This window comes from Diorhabda sublineata, chromosome 4 (assembly GCF_026230105.1).
Source record: "Diorhabda sublineata isolate icDioSubl1.1 chromosome 4, icDioSubl1.1, whole genome shotgun sequence".
Taxonomy (NCBI): Eukaryota; Metazoa; Arthropoda; class Insecta; order Coleoptera; family Chrysomelidae; genus Diorhabda; species Diorhabda sublineata.
Window position 1 is genome coordinate 38453476 of NC_079477.1, and position 24085 is coordinate 38477560.

Here is a 24085-nt window from a genome sequence, read left to right on the forward strand (position 1 = left end):
GTTGATATGTTTCTTAACCAAAACCAAATTGCAAAATGCGGTCTTAGGGTCAGAAGCTATAAGTGTATCAGAGCTTCTTGGTGTTCGTGTTGAAGTTAGTGTCGATTATTTAATAGAGTTCTTGGAACCTTTTTGGTATATAGAGAACTAAATTTCATTTAGATTCAACCTCTACGATATTTCTTTTAATCAATATTCTTACCAATGCTCAAGCAACGTTGCCAAAATTTCAATAATTTTATTATTAGGTTTATTTTTGGTTTAGATTTATAAATTTCCAGTCGCCATGTGTATTCTATGACTCGTGTCCTCCCAATCTTCTGAAGGTACATGACTATAGCGACTCCAGCTGGCCTGAATTCTTCGGGTATTAACCCCGCTATCCAAAACAAATCTTTCTTTGTGATTGACCCACTCATGAGTGTACTCAGGTATCGATAGCCACCTGTATGAATTATGATTCCTGGAGTGACGTGCTTTTTTTGATCAAAATGATGCATTTGCATACTTTTTCACAGAAACTCTTCTGCGTATGCGTCAATGGAAAAAAATTGAGGATTATTATAAGGCACTAATTATAATATATAGAGGTTAGAATTATCTTCTATTCTCCGAAATAGACAAGTCGTCATTTAGTAGATTAGCTCACAGGAAATGTAAACACCAATTAAAAGTTCAAGGGCATTCATTTCTATAAATAATATTGTAGAAATTGTCTAATCCTCCGTAAATATATCATTACATGTTGTCATTAAACGTGTTCAGCGTATTTAAATAGTGTATATAACCTGTCTTCCTGTACTTATTAATTTTTGTTAGTATCTAAATTACCGACTAAACGGAAATATAATAATAAAAATAAGTTTTATAGTGATCTTGGGCACAATAAACTCATGAATTTTGAGTTTTCATTTTCAATTCTGAAAGGAATAACCTCAGTCATTGTCGATGTGGAAACAAAAACTTACCGAGACGAATCTTATCCTGATTCAAAAAACATCGAAGTAGGAAAACCGCAGGGTAGCAAAGTTGATCCAGTGCTCTATATCTGTTCTTAATGACTGACTTCCCTAAACTTGCCCGTGAGAGATACCCACGAAGAAGCTGCTGGAATGCTACATACATCCATTGAACAAATTACCAACTGGTCCAAGAGTCTTAGGTAGATGGAACTAGATCCATCCACCGAGCCAGGATTTCTTCTTTATTCCGATGTCTTTCTTTCCCTGTACTACGCCCTGTATTGTGTTCTGTAGCAGTTGATATTTGATGTTGCCTAAGATGTTTCCTATGTAAGATGTTTTTCTTATCTTAATAATGGTGAACAGCTTTTTTTTGCGACCGATGCGTCTTAGTACTTCGTCGTTGATGATTCTGTCATTCCAGGGTATCTTCAAGATGAATCTATAGAGTCACATCTCCCGTCCACACTGAAAACCTTCCTCTCGATGTTTTTTGAACACGAACAAACAAACGTTCGCTCGCTCGCTAGCCCGAACTCACCAGAAGATTAATGATGCAGAATGCTCGCTCGCTGTTGTTCGCACGTGCTCGCTTGTTTGGTGAACACGCACCTTTAATCGTAGATGCTCTGGTATCAAACTTGATGACTCATTTTCTGTAAACGGAGCTTGAAAGCGCAGATATTAAAAAAAGTATCTGAAGGTAAAAAAAAATGATTGAATTATCTTGATTTGGCATTATTATTCAGTTTAAAATTTTAATGAATCTCGATTTACAATTCGTTTGTCGTCAGCATAAAAATAATTAGATAGTTTCCACAAATATAAATCGCATGCAATGAAAATAAAATAAGATTTTGAAATGTTGCCAATATATTAATAACATCAAACGGTCCGAACCGCAAACATTTTTAACCCGAATTAAAATTCTGTTTACGACATTCGGAATCTATTAGAATATAGCGTTAAAAAATAAATTCATAAATTTTGATAGAAGTTAATCATTTGTTTCTAATTAAACTATGGGTAATGAAATGTTCAATGTTCATTAAAGAAGTGATGAAACTAATGAAGTAGTAAATAAATCGATATGAATAACCGATGTTATTCAAAATATCGTTTAACACAAATTTTATTGATTTTCTACTGACAGATTTATCGCTATAAAGCAATTAATATACGACACATTTCAAAAATTGTAGATTTCTACTAATATCAATTGCAAAAGACAGTTATGTGGGGATCAATCAATATAAATACGCAAGGCACTCATACCAAATTAATAAATGAAAAATAATGTTAAAATTCGGCGAACCAACAAACCGTCAGTCCACGTGGACTCATCATCTTTTGGCCGAAACTTCGAAATATTCCTGTGAGGAAGTTTGCGATAAGCGGTAGCGTCGTTGAGTGAGAGTTTCCAAGTCCAAGTAGTTTAAGACTTCCTCGGTAAATGGGAGATTCATCTTATTATTAGTATTTGACATTCTGCTTTCTGTACGAGTTTCGTAACATTTCTAATGGTAATTTTATGAAAACAAAGACAGTACCGCGAAATATATGAATGGTGTACGAGTATACAGAGTGAGTTTTGTGTAAAAAACTCCTCTTATTATATTGTTGTCATATTTTCCTTATTTCTGCTATTTTAAATAGATTAGGATCTTTTTTAATAATTTATATCCTAACCGAAATCACATATCAAGATCCACTGTCAGTAAATTAATAAAAAAAAGTTTAACGAAACTGGTGCAGTAGAAGATTTATCCAAATCATGGCGCGGAAAACTTACAACATTACAACAACTTACAACAAGACAAATCTTTAAATGTTTATGTCATGCTAAACATAAACAAAACATGTCATTACTTGAAAAAATTGGTTCGTCTTGATTGTAACATTTTGCCATCAAACTCTTCACGTCTATCAAAATCGTCATCCGACAATTCTTCAGCCAACGTTACTTTGTATGGATGGAATTTATTACCACGTAAAATTTTCATTACGGATGTTTGCGAAATATCGAGTTCACTGTGCTCAAGTGACATTTAGAGATTTGTTTTCAGTTGATGCAGTTTTCCAGCGCTCTCATGTGGATAAATATTTTACCGAACCAGTTTCGTTGAATATTTTATTAATTTATTGACAGTAGATCTTGTTATGGAATTTCGGTTAGGATATAAATCATTAAAGATATTACACGTTTCTTGTCGACTTCAACAATATCCGAGATAATTGAGGCGTTCCATAGATAAAACTCACTCTGTATAATGAAATAACTTTTTTATTTGTAATTTTTCACTTCCTTTCCTCTTGGGGCTAGATGAGTTTATGTAATCGTAATGTAGCAGTAAAATTATAAGGGTGGATCCACATTATTCAGTTCGTTCGCGGTCCGTTCTTGGTTTAATAAAATATTATTGAATTAAAAACTATGTGTGCAATCAAACTGTTACAAACAAGTTCGCGAAATGAATCCTCAAGCCGGCCCTGTCCGGCGATTATAGAATTCTGAAATTCAGCGAAGGTGGCAACCTTTGATGTACAATTTAAATACGAGGCATTCTAAAATTCGGCAAAGTCCCCGTTTTTGACATTGTTGTATTACCTATATAACTTTTTATTATAGCAGCTTGTTTATTTACATTGTTTCTTTTGAACAATTTCTAGAAACGTTTTTAGAGTTCTACGGAATATGTAAGGAGTTTATGTTGCGCTGTTTGGTTAGTTTATAATTAAGAATTAATATTACGAATTCAACCTTTTCAAATGTAAATGAATGTTTGGATTACTTTATAATAACAATGAATAATCAATAAATTCAATGAATATTTAATTGCAATCAATGATACTTACCTCGAACATACAACGAATTTTTCTCGCGGGGAAATCGCTTTTGTGAAATTTTGTGTTTTTTCAGTATTTCCCCCTCTGTTTTCCGTTGCAGTAAACTTCAATTTTATGCGATTCCTTAACCGAGGATATCACAAGATTTTAAATACTTTAAGGTTAATTGTCGATTATTGACTAAATTGTGGATGTAGTCAGATTGTGGATATGATTGGATTTCATCAGACCTTATAACTACAAAGAAATCAATTTTAATCCACAAACGAGAAGAAAATACGAGTTTCCACGAAATTTACTACATTTGATTTAGCTAATTTTTCCAAGGGAATTATGAAAGACCAATTAAGACTATTAAAAAACAATTTTATGAACACAACATATAAAAAGTAGAGTTGAAAAGTTGTTAAAGAAACTCACCAGCGATTATAACTAATAATTCCGCCAGAAATTCATTAGGAGTTCTGCCTCTGGTAGGCGTAATGGATAAAGAAGTCGGATTGAAATCGGAACTGAGATTTGATTCAACTTTTCGAATAGAATGGGAGGTCGACAACAAATGAATTTCTTTTAGATTTGGAAAGCGGCTATAAAACAGAAGTGACTACTGCATCACGATAATTAATTAACGGAATAGGACAAATATAAGACGATAAATCTAAGAGACCGATTGGCATGTTGTACTACAAAGTAATTTAGATTAAATTATGTCTGATGTTAAGACAATTTCAAGGACCAGTAAAGTTCGTTTTAGGTGTATGTCCACCAAGCATTTTTTTCCAGTTATCATGTTCTAAATCCAATACATTACAATCGCGATTACGTGAACAGCTCAATATTGAATATTGAGAGGACGTAAATTTCAATTTATTCAATTCTGAATATCCGGAATATCCAAAAATGGAGCGATAACTGTATAGTTGGTTCTTAGCACAAAGGAAAAGAAATATACTTGTTGCCGGAGAAATTATTAAACAAAAAGCATTGAATCTGAAAAGTGCTATGAAGATTAGAAATGAAAGTTCAATGGCTGGTTGCAACGTTTCAAAACTCGATATGGAATTCGTTTCTTGAAAAGTTATCGTCTCAGCCCGAGTTTGTCGATTCATTCAAACAAAGGTTTATGCAGATAATTCAGGAATGTAAGCTGTATGTCTGAGAAAACCGCTCCAGGTGTGCCAAGCAAAGGATTACCATTTTAGGTTGCACAAATGCATCAGCTCTGCATAAATTGACTCAATTGGTAATAAGAAAAGCTATAAATCCCAGATGTTTCAAAAATTTTGTTAATCCCCTAATCTACAGGCACACAAAAAACGCCTGGATGACTGGTGAAATATTTAAAAACTGATTCTTTCAACAGTTTGTTCCTGCGGTGAGTTCATACAACATTTTGTCCAATTCTATCCATGATTTTACCGTTTTTTCTCAATTTCATCATTCTTAAAAGGCCAAGGACAATTTAGACAATGCTCCCTCTCATTCACCTGCCGAAGAATTGAGAATTTTCGTTATGTTTATGCCCCCAAACATCACTCCTCTGATTCAGCCAATGGATCGAAATATTCTTAGACTTACGAAACTTTATTATCGCAATAGTTTACTTAGCTCTATTCTCAATATCAATGAGCCTATTGAAACTGCTCTAAAGAAATTGTCATTAAAATATGTAATGTCGAATTTAGTACCAGCTTGACAGAAATTAGATGCAGATATGATATCCAAGTGCTGGCGTTGAATGTTTTGAAGCAAAGATGGGAAAATAAGAGCCAAGTTCTTTGTTCTGACGTTCAATTTTTTGTCTACCAATACACTGTCAATTTTAGATCGATATTTCTTCCCAAGAAATTGAAACCTGGAATATGGACACACTTTCCGACCACATCGAAGAGACTGATTAAGATGGCATATCAGATGACGTTGAAATTGTTTGTGTAGAACCAGAACCGTCAAATATTAGTCACCACGAAGCCTTAAATATTTCAGTGGAGTGGGATACTCAAAATGGTGTTAAAATAAACGACATCTTGGACCATCTTGAAAAGTGTTTCTGCCAAAACTAAGATCTCACAATATTTTCATTAGAATGTATTTTAGTTTTGTATTTCAGTGACCTCCGGTAACACGAACCGCCTCTATTTTGTGAACCACCCTGGTTTTATTCTGTTCAAGTTATCGCAATTGTACTGTATATATTTAAGAATTAACTACTGACCTTTGGTATTATACGTATTTTGTTTGTCCATCCGCGATTTTAAACAGTTTCAGTAATTATTAACTAACATCGTTAACAATCTGCATGATTACTTCTGTACTTTAATCAACTGTGGTACTTTGTTTCACCACCGTATATTAATGAACTGGCAAGGGTTGTAATCCTCTTAATATATCAGATTATTTGGGTAGGATTTACTCAGTAACCTTCTCTCCCTTTCGGGCGACGACCGTGTAAAGGTTGCCGAAATAATATAAGCAGTTTTGACATATTATAAAATTGCTTTTCTTGAGCGAAACTGGAATTAATGTCTCAGTTTTATTATGGCATTCAAGAAAATAGTGTATCGAACTTTTTATCTAATAATTGGAGTTAGATATCTCCATGTTATATTTGAGAATTATTGAGGATTTAGAGTTATTAGAGTTGAAGCCCTTTTAAAATCAAACACCATGAGTTCAAAGGGTATATAGGATTATAATACGGTGTGAGTTGTATGTATGGAACGTCTCAATTATCTCGAAAACGGCACGTAGGATTTTTATTAATTTTTGTGCACAAGGGTCTTGTGATACTACGGGTATTACGGTGGTATTTACATTGTTGTCAGGTCTTTCCTTTTTCCGGAACAATAATGAACTTTTCGCTTTTCGGAATCGTTAAGAAATACTAGTTATATTTTATCTAATATTCGCTGTACCTATTTTCCACAAATTTAACCATATACTTGTGAGTCAGACTTTATTTACCGCTTGCCTAGAATAAGTAAAACACTGCATAGTGGAAAAAAAATGGCAAAGCCACGTTTCCAAGTGGAATTAATTATATTGCGACACAAAAACATAAACAATTCATCTAGAATTAGGAAAAATGCAACTACTCCCTGGAGATGTTATCCATAACTTTTTGTAGTGTCCTTATCAGGTGCAAACTGCAGTTGCAGCAGGCCCTGATCAATGCCCTGCCGTCCGTCCAGCAACGGCACACTCGGATTTGTTGGTTGGAGGACGCGGCAAACTACGGCAGTCACTCTGCGCGCCTCGTTGTAGTAGGCACCGTCGGCACAGAAAATAATTGCCGCTCTGTTGACGCGTAACGCGCTTTGCGATTGTCACAACACGCTGATATCACAATAACCGGATTCATAACTTTTGACGCTCTCAATTGTTTTGTTGGTGTTTTCTATCTTGTTTTATTTTGTGCAGGAGTGATTGAACCTTTTTATCATACGAGTAGTTCGATAAACTACATTGTTGAAAAAGGTAAATAGCTATTAAATGTTTAACGCACGATTAAATTAGGAAAAAAATTGGAAATCGCCGCCTCCAGAATATCGATGAGACGTTTTCCCAACGAGAAATTTATTTCTTGATAAAAAGAGTTTGAATTTTTTATAATTAATAAATGAAAATTACCGAACATACATTGCCAAGTCTACGTTTCATATCTATGCAAAACAATATGGAAAATAATTTTCGTTCACGCTATACAAGGCTCAAAGAAAACACTTTTGTTCATATTTGTGAAAAACCAAAAGAAGATTAACGTTAGAAATACGAGGATATATTAAAAGATTCTTATCCTACTATAGAACCAATCAAAATGTCGAAATATTTCATTACTCGACATATTCTCCTCTAATTGGATACAATTATTACAGCTAACCTGCAACGTCTCTAGACATTTCAAAAGAAAAATGTTTCTTTTTGCTCTGTAAACCAGACCTCCTGAATAATGGGGGTGTTCTAGTAATTTAAACCTTAAATCACGAATTTTTTGCATGTTAATATGAGATTTGTGTGCAGGAGCGTTGTCCTGCAAAATCAAAACACGTTTTGTTAGCTTTCCGCTTCTTTTCTCTTCAATTTTTTTCCGTAATGTCGAATAGTAATCTCCAGTTATTGTTCTACCCTTATTCAAAAAATCAATCACGATTACTTCATGGCAATCCCAAAAAACTGAAGCGAGAACTTTTCCAGAAGACACGAAACTTCTTAGGTCTTGGAGAACCAGAGTGTCGCCATTCCATCGATTGTTGCTTTGTTTCTGGATCGTAGAAATGTACCAAAATCTCATCCATCTACCCTTGCAAGCTTTTGGTCAACATTTGGGATCCATTTTGCAGCAATTTTTCTCATGTCCAAATTGACGTGAACTATATGATAAACGCGTTCGTATGAAATATTCAGTGCTTCAGATCAGATCCGTTTTAACCCAATTCGATGTTCTGATAAAATCAAGTCATGAACTGCATCGATATTTTCGGGGACTGACACAGAAAGTGGCCTTCCAGATCGGTCATCATCTTCAATGGAAAATTTACTTCTTTTGTAGTTTGCGGTCCAATTTTCCACGTACTTGATGATGGCTCGATACTCCAATTTTTCGATTTTCGCAATTTCGGTGGACATATTTTTTCTTTTACACTTTACACTTACACTTCTAATAATTTATTGTTCGCCGCTATTGTAACGCAATATTTTGTTTATGCATGGAACTGATCTAGGCTAACTAGATATCAATACATCCTCGTAACATCAATCGATTAAAAACAAATTTTAATATAGTACTAGTCTGTAGTAATTCGATTCCAAAAAAATATTCATTCGTTTAACATGATATTTGATAGACATATATATTGATATCATTAAATATATGAATTTTCCGTTATTCTTATCACTTCTACTCACTATTGTACATTTGTATGCATTTTCAGTGTCAATAGTTTTTATAATATTATTGCTAGTATAAACGTTTTATTGAACCTTTCTTCTGTTCCTTTTATATCTTCTCAAACGAATTCAATCGAATTAAACTCGCAATGATAGGGGAATGCTGGTCCTCTCCTGGGAAATATTGATATTCCAATATCAATAATTCCGTTCTAAGAAAGGAAAAGTGAAACCGGTTATTTATTTTCCCGTGAAGCCTATTTTGGATGTCGGTTTTGCCCCTGGTACTTGCTAGTACTTAGTAAGATGCATTTTGTGTAACTATAACTAAAAACGGTGACGAGTTTGTTCACAATCTTTTTCCGGTATCAACAAAATTTTTTCAGAATAACATATATGTAGTTATTTTCGTACTTTATCCACCAACAACCATCCCTCTTTCCCTTATTATTTCGTGAAAACATTCGTCGATGAATCTTCTTGATTCCAAGTCGGTAATTATTTAGAAACAAACACACTCCAAAAATTTTGTCGCGCATATAGGGTTGTTTTTTAGTATTTTAAGGGTGGGAAAGACACATATTTTCCCTCATGACAATCTTATGCGTATTAAATGTCAATAATTATCCAATCATATCGGAATACGCGGTCATCTAGACCAATAACACAGGAAGTTAGGTTAAGTTAGGTTAGGTTAAGTTTGGTTAGGTTAAGTTAGGATGGGTTAGGTTAGGTTAGGTGGATCATATTTAATGTTATTGTAAATTATTTTGTAATTGTTGATAATTCATGTAACAAATAAAATAATTTTTTATTGATGTATAAACAAATCGTGAAAGAGTAAGCTGAAATTATGTTGGAAATGTTTAAAAAATATTATCCCAACCTTAACATAACTTATTTTATCCCCTAAAAGAATCTGAAGTGCAGCAAAAAATTCTAAATAATTACGTTCAAGTCTTCTTCAAAATTAACATTAAAGGCTAACATTTAAGGTTTTGATATTGAAATATAGGGTGGTGCGTTATTTATGGCCACGAGTTTATATATTTTTTGACACATTTTTGCTGGTTTTCCAGAATTATTCTTAGATTCTTCAATTTCTCCGTGAAGTATTTTTTCGCAATATTATCTAAATCAAATCACTTATTATATTTGTAAGTCTTGAAATTTACTTTAGTGTCTTCCTTTTCAGAACGCAATATCGAATAAGGAACACCTGGTTATATCCATTTTACAATAAAAGTCTTGCGATACTTCAAGAAACACTACTTACGAGAAAACTACTGAAATTTAGAGAAAACAAGTTTCACAACAATCAAAGATCCCAAATTGAGTTTCGAATCGATAATGTAAACAGACATAAAATTTGAGATTTCAGTAGCGTTTTGATATGGTTCACTTAGAAGATTTAAAAAATATTATTTTTCTTGTTTATATTTTCAAACAAATTGTTACCAATTGTAGATCAAAATTGAAAATTACAGGTATATAGTCCAAACCTTCATTTCGTTTCACAGAGATAAATAATTTGGGCACCAAAATATAGAACACAGGTGTTGGCAAAACTTATTTCGTCCAAGATGTCAATTTTCTACGAGTAAACATTATTTTGCAAGATTCTCATTTTTCCGGAACGGTCGAAATAGTTTAATCACGAGTTCTAACATGTTAAAAGCTCTCAGAATATCCGGTAACCTCCATTAAAACATATTTCTTAGTCCAAAATATATCATCGTTTACCTATAAATTTGAAATTTATTCACAATCAGATTATGATTAATTGTCATTCATTAATATGCTTAATCCTTGGTTCGTAACGCCTTTAGTCGCGCTGCATCTGGGAGATGTGTTTGGTTCAAATAAAATTGAATCAGCAGCAATCAATTATACGGTTCTTTTTAAACGAGCCAAATCCAACAAAAGTAAATGGTCGCCGTTTTTTTCTAAATAACGTAGAAAGGTCAATTCTGAATGATAAACCAATATTTGTTTGCCAGAAGTTTTCGAAAACATAAGGGACACCAATCGAATCATTCTTCGCCACGACACTGCGAGCCCTCACACATCAATTCAAACGAAAACGTTTTTGAATAGTCAAAACATCCAATTGATGGATCCTTCGCCATACAGTTCATGTTTGGCACCCAAAGATTTTTTCTGCGAATACGCTGAAGAAGCGGTTAATGCGATCACATGTTTTGGAGATACCCTTTTGGAGATTGGTTCAAAAGCAAGCAAAAGTTTATTTACGTTTCGCCATTACGACAAACTGTTTGGTAACTCTTAAAATTATTTTTTGTTAAAGATTAATTCCCAGAAATCCTCTTGCCGCGCATACCACATTAGTTACTAGTTTATTATTTAGTTTTTCTAAGGCTAACTACCTTGAAATCCGCCTAGACGCAGTAAAACTCCGAACATGTTAGGAAAAATTACATTTAACTAATTTGAATGATCTTACCAAAGTATGAAAAACATTTTCTTTGAAATTACTATTAATCCAAGCGCTTGAATAAAATAATAATATATATTTCATAATATACTTTGATAATGTCTTTTGTGAATTGATTCTAGTCTAGTGAAAAGATTGAATTGGAATTTTCTCATGTTTTTTGTGAGTATTTTCATTCTCTAGCCAGTATTATCAAGATTATCTGGTTTTTCGTCCACAATTCAGAACGTTCAATTTGGTTGAATTGCCTCGTGCAATACGTAAAGTAATTCTACCGAATGATAATTTTAACATTACCATATTTGAAAATGAGTCAATCTCGAGATTTTTCATTGGATGCAGTAGTCGAGAATGTACAAAGTCTGGGCTACATAAAACAGTAAAAACCTGCGAGGAAATGTCTATTAAATGAATCAGTTTCCACTTAAATGAAAGAATCTACATAAACAGTAAAATATGACTAAAAGAATAAAGAACAATGTGATAAAACAAATGCAAGATAAACGTATGAGGAGGTTTGATAGATTAATGTATCCATTACACGGTAATATGTTTTTAACAGTACGTAACACAATAAATTCAAAAAAAAGTTGTAAAACGCCATTTGGCTTGTAGAGTTTTTGAAGAAATTAATTTGTTATTGACCTCCGTTCGATTAATTCAATAAAACCTCGAAATTGAATCGAATTCTTCCTCTATCCACCTACACTTCAAATCAAAATTAATTTTAGTAAATTTGTGGTGATTTTATTCTTTATATTCGCTGTACTACAGCTGCCAGGCGTACACCGAAAACAAACAAATTCAACTCAACTCCAATAACTGGGAATCCAGTTGAGGGCTGCAACAATCCGGAATTTCCATAGATAAATTCGAGTCTTATCTTTGATTCAGTTCATAAGGTGATTCCAGCTTTTCCACCTTTTTTTATTAATATGTAACTTCGTTCGTTAAAAAGCTGGTGACTTCCAATTTAATATTAATTCTTCGCTTTATCTGAGTACAAGTTATTTAAATACCACTTCCTGAGGAAGCGTCTCGTACCTTGGTATTAAGATTATAATTGATTATTATTTTATATATTATGATTGAATCATAATCCTATTTTTATTAAACCACACAGAGAGAAGATAAATCGTATGCTAATATTAAATTTTCGTGTCCAACTATAACTTTGTATCCAGTGAAACTTCTAAATTAATTTATGAAGAAGCGAAAAATTAATATAAAACAGTAAATCATAATAAAAAAAACCTTAGATAGTTTGATTGAGTCACGGCTGTTTCACAATTGGGAACAAAAAGTATTGCAGTATTAAAATAACAGGACATGGTTCCTTCAAATATGAAATAATCAGTGATTCACTCAAAAATTGTATCAAATTAATCACGTACAGTCAAAATCTCGACTGACTGACACCAAATAATCAAAGAAATAACGACAATACATCAGATATTTATCACAATAATTTTATCTTCATTTTAAATATCAAAGATTCGAAATAATATCGTAAAGAATCTCGACTAGAGCAAAAGCAATTTATTTCGACTATAATAACCTCTTCACTCGACTTATTTTGCAAAACATCACTCGAGTTGAATGGATTATCTTTGGAAAACAATTTTAAAGAAAGGAATAAAAGTGAACAGGAAACTCTTTTTGAAATCCTTGAAAGTATAGGGACTCCAACTTAACTTATGTCTATTATTGAGTTTTCTTTATGCAAAATAAAGTGAAAAAAAGCAATTCTCGATAAAAACGAAATCAATTATTACTCAACTGAAACTTTTTTCAGATTTCCTGGATATTTTTGTAAATTTTCTTGTTTTATCATTCATGAACGTACTTAACGTGGTCTTGTCTTGTTGGATTTTTGCATATCTTACATTGGTACATTTATTTCAATAATTTAAGCGACATTTAAGTGATGTAGTTTCATGTAGTCTCCGTCCCTAAAGATCAGCAATCACACACATTTCGGATAGAAAGGGCGAGACAAATTAATTCCAAATTTTTGTACTAAATTGCGAGGTAATATCCATCTCCACCGTTGGTTAATGAACTACTAGACTAGGATTATAGTAAAACTTCAGCTTCAATACCCACCAGAACAGAGTTGGATTCTATTTACTCAATTTCTGTAGGGGAAACTTCATTTCCAAAGTTCTGTACTTAACCTGATGTTTGTATCACATTCACAAATATTTCTTTCTGCATTTTTGGTCGATTTTAGAAATCTGTTCAGAAAAATCTGCGAAGAAAAGAAAAATAGAAAAAAAAATGGAAATTATAACAAATATCTTGTTTTGGGCACAGGGATACCATGTAAAAAAACGCGCCCACGGACTCTACCTCATAAATTATATATAAATGTTCAGAAAAATCTGTGAAGAGGAGAAAAATAAGAAAAAACTGAAATGATATCAAATATTTTGTTTTTGGTGTAATGTGATAAGCATAGACGCGCCCCGGCGGCACTTTTAGAGCGCTCTTCTGTGAACCACAAGAATGAGTGAAAATCAAAAAATCCACATATAAAATTAATCCTCAATGAACGCTCTAAAAGATTGTTCTGAGGTAATTTTATTGAAAAATCAAAAAATAAAAAGTTATTGAATTGAATGAATGAAATTGTTGACAAAAATTTTGCACTTTTTAAATTCGAGTTTAATGGCAAAAATATAGTATAGATAAAATTGAAGACAAACCGATTTGCCACAATTTATTTTTGTATCGCGAGATATCGTCAAAAATAGCTTATCATCCCTTTATTTGAGATGGCAGCCGCGGGACAAGGGGTGGAACCCCACAAACCTGAGGTTAAGTTTTTCTTGACCCCCTCCAAACATCGCTAAAATAAAATAGCGTCCTCAGAAAAACGCAAGGAGAGGGTACTAAAATTGTAACATTAAAAAATCATCGCGCGAATATGTTCGCGATTTGATACAGTTTTTTGACCAAGAGATTGTTTCCAGTATTTGACATATTCACATCAGTGTTGCCATATCATATTGAATTTTGAATTCTATGAGTTTAAAAACTTTTACAAGCATTAATACTATCTAAAAACAGCGATAATCTTAATTAATTATTTCCCAGATGATGAATACATAAGTTATTCGAAAGCTCGGAAAATATATTAAAGTTAGTCCACTTTGGTGTTTCCTTGCCACGTTCCCAATAAAAAACTACTTATATATACATATATGTGTGTATATATATATATATATACCAAGTTTTATTTCTTCTTTACATTTTTCAATGGAATGATGAAGACTTGTAAAAGTATCATTTGCAATAAGAAATTACGATTTTATGGAAATGAATATTGAAAATAACATCACAAATCTTGAAAAGAATAAAAATTAACGTTTTTATTGTCTGGTTGTTCGTGACTGAATATATAATAAGTACTCGAATCGTGATCAAATGTCGTAATTCCATCTATATCCCATAATATATAACTAGTAAAGATTTTCCAATCAATGTATACCGTAGGGGGCTCAATTTAACTCCGATACGATAACTCCGTCGCTTAAGCCTTCACATTATCTGCGATTTTTGAATTCCGCCATAACTGATTTATAGCAATAGAACGTATTTAATCTCATTCGAACCAAAAATGTTCATTTGATTGAGCTCAATATCTCTTATGAAGATAATACTGTTAGAAATATATGGGATTTAGATAATTTTAGTTTCATTATGAACACCGCGACGCATTTCCTATATTCCGCAATATTTTTTGTTGATATTCATATTTTTGGCATTTATAGTATTTTTTTATACCTTGTTTCTTAAACGATTTGAAGAGTATTTACACTATAAAACTCCGATGTGAATTATAGAATGCCTACTATGGAATACTTTTGAAATTTCGATTCTGAAATAGTCGTAGGTCTAATCAATCAGAAACTATTGTCCGTCTGTATGTAACAACGATATATTCCTTATAGAAAGCTTGTAGGGTTTTCTGAATTTAATTCCTGTATAGCTGTAGATATGCCGAAACGAAAGAAATTTTCGGAAAAAATTAGGTTTCTTTGATATCAGACATTTTTGAAAATGAGAAAGAAACAGAAATGCTTTATTGTCAAAAAAAAAAATTGTAGATAAAAACAAACATAAAAATACCTGAAGGAAGATGCAAATAAACTAAAATTTCAATATACAGAGAAAAAGTCATAAGTAATAAGTAATAATTAGTCCATAACAATATTAAACCAGTATGCAGCATGGCCGGAATTGAATATTATTATTAGAATAGAAATCGTTTACAGAATAGAAGACACTTTCCATTAAATATGCCCTCAAATTATTGCGGAATAAAATGATATCGTTTTTATTCCAATTGGCAAATGATTGTGCATTTTTTTCCATTGTAAAATATTGAGCCATCAAGTAATTCTGAACGTGGAGTAGGTAGATTAATGTCCTGCTCCGCGTTCCTAAGTGGATATGTAATTCAACAACGGTGGTGTTATTTAAGAAAAAAAAAAAGCTGCAATGCATTTTTTTGTGATAAAACTTTGACTTTAGATAAAGGGAATGTATAAAAGACTACAAGCATGGTAATGAGCGGATGCTGAGGATCAAGAGGAAGATATTTAGAAAACCAGCAACAGTATCAGTTGACATATTTGCAATGGATGACATTACAACTTAAGCGCAGAAAAAACTGTACTTATTGGACACTATAAAAGGAGAAGCAGATACCTTTTTAATTGAAGATTTCACTGGTCATGTAAAAAAAATTATAATAGACGAAGAATATTGGAAATTTGCCTGGAAAATCAATAATAACCAATACTAGATTACACCATGAGGTTAAACAAATATATAACTGGGAAGAATCCCAAAGCAAAAAGACAAGGAGTTGGAATGAAGTCCAAAATTCGTTCGATTCATTAAGTTTCTTTCGAGAGTGATAAGTCATTTCAATATTTTGCAACTTCTCCATACCAAGTTTACGCAACGATTTTTCTTCAAGTTTCCGTTCCATCGACAACTTACTCATTTAATCGATTCATCTTTTCTTGGACCATTTCAACGCAGCTATCAGTCTCTGGGAGCCAGATATTGAGAAAACTATTACTGGTCTAAGACTATAACTGAGGACTGCATAAATAATTATATAATACAGAATAACATAACCTATATACTAGTGTTGTCTGGAAAGTTTCCGACCTAAAAGGAAACAAGGAATTTTTTCCATAACAATATTCAAACTTTTCTAAATAATAATTGTACTGTCGGACGTTCACGTTTCGTATGCAATAATTTCATCGTTTGATGAGAATTTCTCTCCTGCAAATTAAACTCTAAGATAAGGAGACAGCAAGAAGTCTTTGAAGACCAAATCTGGTACATTGAAAGTGCAATTCACGAACTTTAGCAGTGTCTTCTTCTTCTTCTAATTTCTTCGCTTATTTGGGACTGCTATTGTTTTCGTTGCGTTGTGTTTTATCAAAATAGAGCAAACGCGGCACCCAACGCATGGATAGCTAACATATACATTAGTCTACGGCCATGCCTACGTCCTGGTCGTCACGACACAAACTCTACGACCACGTCGTACTGATGTATTGCAATGATTGTTATGTAGGTGGTCATGCTCGCGACCAGCGATCGCTACTGATTTTGAAAACGTTTCTATGAACGTTTTTGGAACGCCTCAACGAAAACGCTTTCCACAGTTTTTATGGGTGAAACTTTCTTTGCATTAACTGGATAAATACTTTATTATCTTTTCCTTCGCTCTTTCCGTGAATACCTAGAGACAATAATTGCCAACAGTACATTATCTTCTAAGGTTTCATCGTGGAGGGTTGTATGTATTTTCTAATGCTGTATCATAAAAAAATAGAAATAGAATTCATATATTAGATGATTTCCGTCGTTCCCAATATATTATTTATCTTGCTGACTGGCTAGCAATATATCAGTTTTGGTAATCGTATCATCAGTTACATCAAATATTTCTCTCAATTTTTTTATTTATCTGCCTTTTAACATCTATTCCTGAACATAGACCTACCCTTTTATTTTATTTTCGTCTTTGTCTTTAGCTTTTTGATACCACTTACGACTCGCTGTATGTATGATATCGGCCATTCGTCTCTTTTGGGAGCCGCCCTCCTTTTATACCATCTCGGATATAAGCTTGTTACAAATAGAAGGAATAGTTCTCGACCTTGATTTATTGGCAACATTATGACCATATTTCGAGCAGGATATTATAACAAAAATGACCATTTCATCTTACAACATGTTTACAGGAAAACCGTATAGTAAATATTTTGATAATTATTGTCGCGTCGTCTAATGTGTCACTTAAAAGGTACATCAGAATGAGAAAGACCAATTGGTGGAGCGAACTACCAAGAGGTTCCGACAAAATCTGACCTCAATCTGAAGATGTCGGCACTAATTAATTGCGCATATGTATGAGTGTGTCGTTATGCTCGATAGATTTTTATAAAAACTGAAAACCTTGAGCGGTATGGAGCTTTCTCTAATTTTTTTTGGTAAGAGGATGCGCTTATACAAATAAAAAAAGGGCTAGACATGGATCAACATCATCATTTCCGACTGAAAAATTTTGAGGAGCTCAAGTCAAACGTTGCCGAAGCAACATGACTGACCAGCAGAATGGAGACAACCAGAAATATAAACGAAAATGGTACTGGATCACCTTAAGATTAAGGTTAGAAAGATAGAAAAGCTCCTGGGCCTGGTAGTTTTCTTATAGAATTGTTAAAAACCAATTCTCTTAGATTAATAATTAAGTTGTCTAACGCTATCGATCACAAAGGCGTAATTCCACGATAAGTTTGATGAGTCATGTATTGAAAATATTCCTGCGAATTATACATCAAAAAATAAACCCCAAAATAGAGGAACCCATTAGCAGTACTCAATTTGGCTTTCGAAAAGGACTAGGAACTAAAGAGGATTTGTTCAGCATTCTTGTTCTTGGTGCAGATGCGTAGAGATGTCAATCGAAACGTATATTTATGCTTTACGGAATTTGACAAGGCATTAGACGAGGTACGTCATCATAAACTAATAAATATCCTACAGGTAATTGGAATTGATAGCAAAAAGTATTGATTTTATAGCGAATCTTTACTGGAATCGAAAAGCAAATTTACGATTCAAAGATAAATTAACTCCAGATATCAACATCAGGAGAGGAGTCAGACAGGGCTGTATACTGTCACCACTACTTTTCAATTTATACTCGGAACATATATACCGAGAAGTCTTCGGTGAAGATGTTGCAGAAGGTATCAAAATAAATGATACTGTCTTCCATGATGACTCAATGGAAAGTTTACAAACGTTATTAGGTCAAATGTGAAATCTAGTAAACGATGGTAACTTTATTGTTGATAATGAACCATAAAAACGAACGGAAAAGATCAACTATTTATAAACAAATATTAATGACAAATGGGATCACTCAATAGAAATAAAATGTCGTATTGAGAAAACTAGAGCAACATTCATTGAAATAAAAAACATCTTGTGTAGTCACGATCTAAGTTTACAGCTTCGCGTCAGGGTATTAAGATGTTTTCTATTCCTTTGTATGGTGTGAAAGAATGGACACTGTCGGAAGCAACTCTTAAAAAGCTTGAAGCTTTCGAAATGTGGACATATATGCTCCGAATCAGCTGGCAGGATACATTTTAAGATCTGTTGATACCAGAAAATTATCTTGGATCGTACATGTAGTCCAGGAAGAAGAAGAACAACATGGTGGAAAAATTTACGGACTATAAGAAGAAAAGATATGATATTGGATGCATTTCCCAGGCCTTATTCAAGCAGTTTGACCTAAATAAGTAGATGAAACTTTGATCCACCGCTACATTCTTGGAAGGAAAAACCAGTCGATGTAGTGAATAAAGGATGAACGTACTCTCCTAAAAAAAAAAGGAAAAACGTTCTCATCGGCAGGAAAAGTGATCTTTTCTGTGATAGTAACGTCAAAAAGTGCTTTTACATCGGAACAAAACACCTTTAGACACTTTGGTGATCGCTATAGCTACAATTCAGTAATTGTTTGTTCAATTGGTTGACCGCCCATTGTTTTTCCAAAATATGACGACTTTTTTCTGATTCCCAACCTTAAACGAAAAGGGTAGAAGTTGTTGAAAAAGTTAGATCGTAGATGAAAAAATAAATACGCGATTAAAGAGGAATTTCTTTTTTTATTGTTGCATAGCTTGTCCTTGTACAAATTATACAAAATAAGTTTCCGGTATTCTTTCGTGTTGAGGTGAATTTGATTACAACATATTATGAATAAATCATAAAAACATAAAATAGTTTTAAAGGAAAAAATCTTGTTACTTTCACAATTTTGTTTATAAACATTCTCAATGATCTATAATTGATTCTTCCGAGGTTATCTGTATTTATATAAACAAATAATTTCTGACACATCGTACATGAATGAGATTTTTAAGGTCGTTTTGTCAATTATCTACATAAATTTATGTATATTATTGAATTTATTGGTATTAGTCAAAACAAAAAGTGATAGACAACAGTATTATGTATTCTCTTCGGTATTAACGGTAATTGAATCAATTACACCTAGTAAGGACAAATTATATAAATTTAGCAATAAACGAGTCATTGGTTTAGTGGAAAATGATAACACACGGTACTTCGAGACTTCAGTTGGATTGATTGGTTGAAAATTTGCGCAGCCAGTTGTCTGTCGAATGATAACATTTCTAAAAGTAACCCTGTAACAGGAGATCTTCATCCTATCCTATAGCCAAGCAACCATTGAAACTTTGAGCTCCGATATTATAAAATCCAAGTACGTTCGCCTAAAAATATTGCCCATGAGGTTTGGCAAGGAAAATAAAGTTACCCTAAAATGGATTCCGGGATACACCAGAATGGAGATTGGGACAAACTACAGAGGCTGAGACGGACAAAGACTCTTCTGGAAAACTATAACCAGAGAAAATCTGCTGAATGTATCAACTTAAGTAAGAACAATCTACAAATACTAACAGGAATCCTAGACGGAAGAAAGACGCTAGACTTAGCAGATAATGCGGCTTGCAGATTTTGTTGTACAGAGGAGGAAATCTCTATCGATAATCTCTCGAAGTATGAAAGATTAAGGAACTCGAGAGCACTACACCTTGGTGCGCTTGAAATAGAAAACGAAGATCTCTGGCAGTTTCAGCTATTCCATATTCTAAAAGATCAGCTGTAAACACTGGATTTGCCAGCAGCGCGGCAAGAAAAGGGGAAAAAATAGATCCTTTTGGTCGCAGGGTATATAATAGCCCAATATCCATACATACATACATATCTATCCATCCTGTACAAATTATTCTCGTTCCATTCTTCTCTTTGGAGTACTGTAATTACATAGAAATCTATAGCTATGTTTTCAAACAAAAACGACCATTTAATTTCTTATCAAATGATTTTTTTCCAGTTACTTTTCCGCTGCTAAAATGTAAGAACACAATATTCAAATTCGGAGTTTCTAGAAGAATTATTCGTCTTGTTATAAATCTCGACCTAAAATCAAATATTAGTAAATCAGTGCCTCGAGCAAAAAAATATTTTTATTGCTTTAGAAAGAAACCCAACCATTCAGCAAAAACGAAATGATACAACACCAATATTAAGGTTAGAGCCTCGAGAAAATATAGATTCTTGGAATCATTTCTTTGAACAGAGCTCCGAGATTATTTGTATTAGAAGTTTAAGTCTTCGCTTTGAGCGGATTTGATTACAAATCAAAGGAAAGTATTAGATTAGTTGTAATAAGGTTTTGTGAATGTTACAGGGTTTTCAAATTATCATTGACGACAGAGTTATTTACGTTTAGTTGTGTATTGTAAAGATTTGAAAATTTGTACGTAAAGTAAAAAATATACAAAGTCTCTCAAAAGTCCCATGACGAAGTAACGCGCTACATCATTGTTGACATTAAGGCGTCAGTCGGCGTTATGCTACAACCACGTAAACATGTCCGCCATTATTGATGCTCCGCTGCAGAAATCCATCGGATAATGAGTCGTGTGATGGTGTTGTGCGTGAATGGTGTCTAAAATTTAAAGATGGCCGTAATGGTGTGCATGATGAAGGGAGCCAAGGACGCAAATCTATCGTTTCAGATGTTCTGGTTCAACGAGTTGACAGAGAGGTTGAAGAAAACCGCAGATTCACCATTACTGCTTTGTCTACGGAATTTCCAGATATATCAAGGTCTGTTTTGTACTCTATTAGTTACTAAACGGTTAGGCTACAACTTTCTTTGATAAAGATATTGAAAAGCTCGTCCACAGATATGACAAACGTCTCAATCTCTACGGCAATTATGTTTATAAGTAACCCATTCTTCTGATAATAAAATTATTGTTCTATATGAACTTGTGTTTCATTTATAGCCTATCGGAGGTTAAAAAATTGCCCTCGTACATTTTCAGATGGTTTTATATACTCTGTAGAAGTTTTTATACCCTTTCTAGAGTAAAAGTATTGGAGGTTTAATATTCATTTTCGTCCTATCCATTTTTTGTTTATATTTTCCGATCTCTTGCTACCAGAAGCCAGAAGAATATAAGTTGGGATTTCAAGTATACATCCTACACAAATCTATATATCAACTCAAGCAGGCCAGCTGACTCTGGAACTTGAAATCGAAGGCTGGAATAATAGGCGACAAAATAATTGGTCCCTTTTCCATTGAGGGTAACTTAAACACCTCACTATGCGTGTGTGGTGAGGCAATACTAAAAAATATGCAAAGTCTCTCAAAAGTCGCATCACGAAGTAACGAATTTCATAATTTGGGATACATAGGGACGTTTTTTTTTCGACCTCCGTTCGCTCCGTGCAGACGTTACGCGGTCAGAAGAAAGCCGGCATATTCATAAGATAAATGCCTTGAAGCATGTGTGATTAACTAATAAAACATTGAGAAACGTTTTAATAAATATCCTTAGCAGCTTTTGTCCATTGAATTATCGAATATTTGATTGGGTTTTCTCAAATATAAGCAATATTTAGCACTATTTTTTGTAGCATTATCTCAGTACAACATACTGCTTTTCAATCGCGTTTAATTCAGAAAGGAATTTATTTTTTAAATCAATGATTCTTTTTAATAATCGCAACTCCAGTAAATCGTAGTTTGAAGAAATGAGCCATTAGAAATGAAACCATTTTAATCTAGAGAAATTACATTTTTGTGTTGCGAGGTTTATGTTGATATCGTGAAACATTCTTCGGATACGAAGTTCCTTTGTTTCCTTTCTATTTCGTTGAATGCGGTAACCTCGGAAAATGTGGCTTTCATTTTATACTGAAATAATCTCGTAGATTAGTCAGATTTTAGAGGTGGATATAATCAGTTACCTTTAGTACTTTAGTCACTTTTATGTAATAATTACTGTGCTTTGGAGATCTTCTATTCCAATTTAATCATTATTAGTATGACACATTTTTTACAACCTTCTTAATCGCGATTCTAGTTAATTAAAACCTGGAGAAACATACTCCCACCATGTAGTTGGGTACCAATGGCGACGTTGTTTATAAATTGGGCGATTGTGGGGAAGATGTTGCTTCAAACTCTGAGTTATTTCAAGCGATTATTATGAGTCATCCTTGTTATTTTTTCGTTTAAAAACCTTTTTTTTTTCTATATACAGATGTAGATTCACTTTTTCTCGACTCCAACCCTGCTGATTACCGCAATGAGTAGTTCCATATTTTGAGTCCTCGTCTTCAACCGAACCTACATACCAAACCCCATCTACTTCCGGCATGATACGAAAATCTTTCTATTGAGAATTGTATGTTTTCACAAATTTAAATATCACATTTTGTAACTACTTTCGTTTAAGTTTCGTTTAATATCTGGTTATATTGAATGAAATGTTAAAACAAATAATTACTCAGTTTTATTTAATATTTTTAACATAAAAAGAGAATAAATAATCACTTCGGAGCACAAATGTTGAAAAAAAAAAAAAGATGTGATATTGGCAATTTTAATTGCCAATAAATACGGCAATTCATATAAATAAAAATTATCAAAAGAATAATTGGGTACATAAACAATTTCGCAAGTATAAAGTTGATGTTTTTGCGCTCATATATTTAGCAAATAATTTCATATCGGTCATAAAAAGTGGTAATTGATAATTTTATGATTCCATGAAAATATTAGATCACTAGTTTTATATCGTTATATACGATCACAATAAAAATCACGCCTATCACACTTATACACTACCTTTCCAAAAATGCAAGTTCAGGGTGGGCCAGAAAGGCGTTTGAACGTTATGAAAAAAGGCTTAAGTAGAGGGAAGAAGATCGAAAAAATTCAAGATGGAGATAACGGTGAAACAAGAAAACATTATTGATGAAAAAACACTGACCCATGTAACGCCCTGTAACAATATTATTATTTGACGAACTAAATTAATTATTGTAAACAACTAATCCAGATAAAAATGTGACAGTTTGGTATTTGTTAAATAAGACCGAAATTAAATACATCAACAAACGTTTGCGTATTTCACATTCCTCCGAAAAACATTGTCAATTGTCAGTCCCGCGATCGGGCAGAATTCATTTAGCGACCTCCAGTGGAGTAGCTCCCACGATCCCAGAAAGATCCGTTTCTTCCGTGAAAATAGTGAGTTTTTCCGGGCGAATGTGTCGCATAGCGTAGAGGAAAAGATTTTTTTCATACTGTCGACGTTACAGTACAGATATTTCATATATTAATATAATTTTGCTTTTTATTTACAATCGAAAACGAAATAATTTTTTTTTGCTTTTGAGTTGGGCCGAAATAGTTCAAAATTTCACGACGAAAATTTCGTTTTAATGGATTGATTTTGATATCAAAATACGGTATTCTACAGAGTGATAT

The 24085-nt window shown here is 33.1% G+C and overlaps 1 protein-coding gene across 1 annotated transcript in view; it reads left to right on the forward strand.

Moving 5' to 3' along the window:
* The first annotated feature begins 7048 nt into the window (after nucleotides 1-7048).
* LOC130443441 (octopamine receptor beta-2R) overlaps nucleotides 7049-24085 on the forward strand; it is a 158330-nt gene continuing 141293 nt past the window's right edge. Inside the window, exon 1 of the mRNA XM_056778063.1 lies at nucleotides 7049-7286. The gene's annotated coding sequence lies outside the window, so the exon portion shown is untranslated. The remainder of the gene's footprint in view (nucleotides 7287-24085) is intronic.